The sequence below is a fragment of the Stegastes partitus genome, unplaced genomic scaffold, assembly GCF_000690725.1.
Source record: "Stegastes partitus isolate 25-593 unplaced genomic scaffold, Stegastes_partitus-1.0.2 Scaffold450, whole genome shotgun sequence".
Taxonomy (NCBI): Eukaryota; Metazoa; Chordata; class Actinopteri; family Pomacentridae; genus Stegastes; species Stegastes partitus.
In genome coordinates this window covers 400693-404105 of record NW_007578181.1, presented here as the reverse complement: position 1 = coordinate 404105, position 3413 = coordinate 400693, and positions in this window count along the sequence as shown.

Here is a 3413-nt window from a genome sequence, read left to right as displayed (position 1 = left end):
AGGAGAAAAAGAAGAGAAGGAAAAAGAGTGGAGACAAAAGGAGAAGAGAGAAGGAAAGGAGATGAGGAAAGGTAGCAGGGAAGGACTTATCAAAAATGCACAAATAAAATCAATATAGAGCAGTTGCTGCATTACTCCCCTGGCCTCACACACACACCCACACTCTGGGTGTCACTGTACGGAGTCACACGAGGACACGGCGACAAACCGGCGTCGCATCTTTCCTGCAGCCCGGCCCGCCACCAAACATCTGAGCTCAGCGCTGCCAGAGGATCTGTGCTGTGGCTAAACACGATTATCACTCTGTCCTCTGTCGGTCTTATCTGCCCCGCCGCAGCCTGCACAGAGGCCGAGGGATCCTTAAAACAAGGACAACAGGGGGAGAGAATGAAAGGGAGACGAGGGGATTGAGGGAAGACAGAAATAAATGGGATCGAGGGGGAGGGGGAGGAAGAGAAAATGAAAGTGCTTGAAGAGGGTGCGGGGGTACCGAGAGAAGGACCAAATTAAAAAGTGAGCAGGGTGGGAGTTTTGTGAGGGGGGGATACCGTATAGAGGAAAAAAAAAAATGGGGGAAATCGGGTGCTGTTTAATTCTAACTGGGCTTTTTTGTATGTGCACGAGGGGGGTCTCTTTGCATTATTTATAGTTCAAGCTTGAAGGGGAAAAATAACAAGCCTAAAGAAGACAGACTCGGTGGCCTATATTCATATTGGAAACACTTCCCCCTTTCTTCTCGGATCACAAGACGGAGCCGACGAAATCGTATGAAGGCAGGGATGCTCCGAAGACGGCAGAGACCATGAAAGGATGCGTTTGTTTCCGTGGCAGCCCAGCAGATGTGATATTATCTGTCTGCGCAGGTAGCTGCATCCGTCACAATATCTCCAATCCTTCGTGGTTCAAAAGGCGACCACGGCTAGATTTGACCTTTAACAAAAAGATGAAAGGGACGCAGCGAAGCACCTTTTAACGGCTGATCGGTTTACGGTTCAAGGCCCTCCGTGTTGTTGACCTCAGCGCCGCGGTGCTTCTCTGTCCCTGAGGAAAACGCTGCACTCTGCTTCACTTATTACACAATAACATCAAGCCACCAACAGATCCACGGCGCTCAGCAGCAGACAGGATTATTCAAGGAAACAAGGTGCTCCTTGTCGGCCAGCGTCGCCTCGGCACACTGCAGAGTTTGTTTAGTGTAATCGCAGGAATATTACAATTTCAAAACAGTCACAAAGTTAAGCTCAAGCGTTGACCTTTACACCGTTTCACACGTCGCTCTTTGTCTGCGCCTTCGGTTAATGTTCTTATCTGCAGCTGAAATGCACTGAAGTATTTGCATTTATGTGCAATCGGTGTTTGTGAGCTGCCAAAAGGCCACAACGTCCAGTGTTTTGATTCAGATACAAGAAGGAATTTGGTGCAGCTCCTTGCCCAGAGCAGTAAACATCCTTTGTGTTTTGTTCTGCAGATTGTGAGTCACGATGGTGTTTTGTCTGAGGGGCTTCAGATTATTGTAAATCTCATTGTGGGCCTGATTTGGGATCTAGATTAGGGACAGGTCTGGTGCTCATATGTGTGTGTGTGTGTGTGTGTGTGTGTGTGTGTGTGTGTGTGTGTGTGTGTCTGGCTCGCCCTGCATATGCTTACGTGAGAGCAGGCAGCTAAAACTGGGCTACATTCCCTCCAAAATCCTCCCCCCATGGGGCACTAAACCCCACCTACAGCCCAGCGGGTGGCAGGTGGTGGAGCCGCTGCTCCGTCCCCACTCAGCCCACACCTCCCCATTGTTCCCATCTTCTCTGCAAATCAGCGAATCGGTTATAAAATAAACAGGACAGTGCTGCAGACTGTGAGGATTTCCCACTTCTTCTAAATAATAATAACGTGTGCGCCAAGCCCCTAAAACACACAATCTGTGAGCCCAGTCGAATGTGCAAACTGGGACGACCACGATGCGGACTGGGATTCATCAACTGATTGCATGGTAATTAACATGCACATTAAAAGTGACAATAAGCATATATAATTAGCTGCAAACAGCTTCAGGCCCAGATGTTTTCCTCCAGTAGAGCAAAACTGAGCCAAAAAAAAAGAGAACACTGGACTTCCATAGATCACAGAAACATGACTCCAAACGGAGCATCAAAGTGCTGCTCTGTATCTGCAGGAAACTGTTTGCTAACAAACTAGCTTTAAATAGTAACAATAAGACAATGCTGTTGTCACTGCTGCCACCAAGTGGCCAAAAACAAAAGCAGCTGTTACAGGTTTCACTCAGACTATTATGAAAACATGAGTGAAGCTTCTGGGTCTGAAAAGTCAAGTTCAACCTGCATTCTCTGTCATCACCAGCAGGGGGCGACTCTTGTTGTTGCAAAAAGAAGTTGGCTTGTATAGGAGTCTACTAGAAAACAACCCTTCTTCTCACTTGGTTTGTACCCTCGGTAAACATTTTCCTAATGAGTTAATGGTCTCCGCTGCTAGTTTCAAGCCTCCTTTAATGCAGTGTGATGCTCATGTTGTAAATTATGGTCGTATTTAGATAAAAACAGACAATAAGACAGGGTAAGTTCGAGGGCGGGGCTACATTGTGATTGACAGGTCGCTGACATATCGGCATGTGTGGCCTCCTTGGCTCTCAGTCTGAGTCACTACACGCTGGTTACATCAGATTTTAAAAGAGCGAGATGATGATTTAGGCTAACTAATCAGTGGATGATGTCATGGTTGCAGCATCTATCTGAATTAGAAACAGCTGATGGTTTCACTTTCTTGGCTCCAGTTTCTCTTTCTTGTCATTAGTCCTATTTTTCCTCTTTTTTATTTATCCCCATCTGATGTATGACTCAGACTCGTCTTTTTGATGATACTATCACACTGTTTGCTGCATGCTTATATTAAAACTAAAGCAGCTTAATAGAATATGTAGAGGAACACCAGCAGCTTGAAGAGGTCTCTGTCTTGCTCAAAAGCACTTGAACGTGGTTTGGCATCCTGCCTGGAGCTCTCGTTGCTTTCCCACCTGCCCCACTGACTCTGTTCCGGCAGCGTTCAGTCTCAAGAGGCATCTGAAGGTCACATTGGACATGAGTGGGCCGCTCGTTTCTTTTCTTTTTTTTTGTTCCAGAGAAAAGAAACTGCTGACATCGGTTTTATCAACAGATGATCAGTCAGTCTGTCAGTCGGCCAGGATTATACACAATCAAATCCAGAGCTGAGGAGGAAACAAGGTCAATCCTCTGTGCGATCCAGCCACCATCTGTGTGCCTGTCCTGGTTATTGGGCTGCTTTGTGCTTTACACCATGAATTAATCCAACCTGGGGTGATTCATACAAACACTGAGTTTAGACAAAGCCCAGAGGCTCACGTAGAGGATATTTTTTTTAACAATGAGTCAAGCTGAACAGAAAAG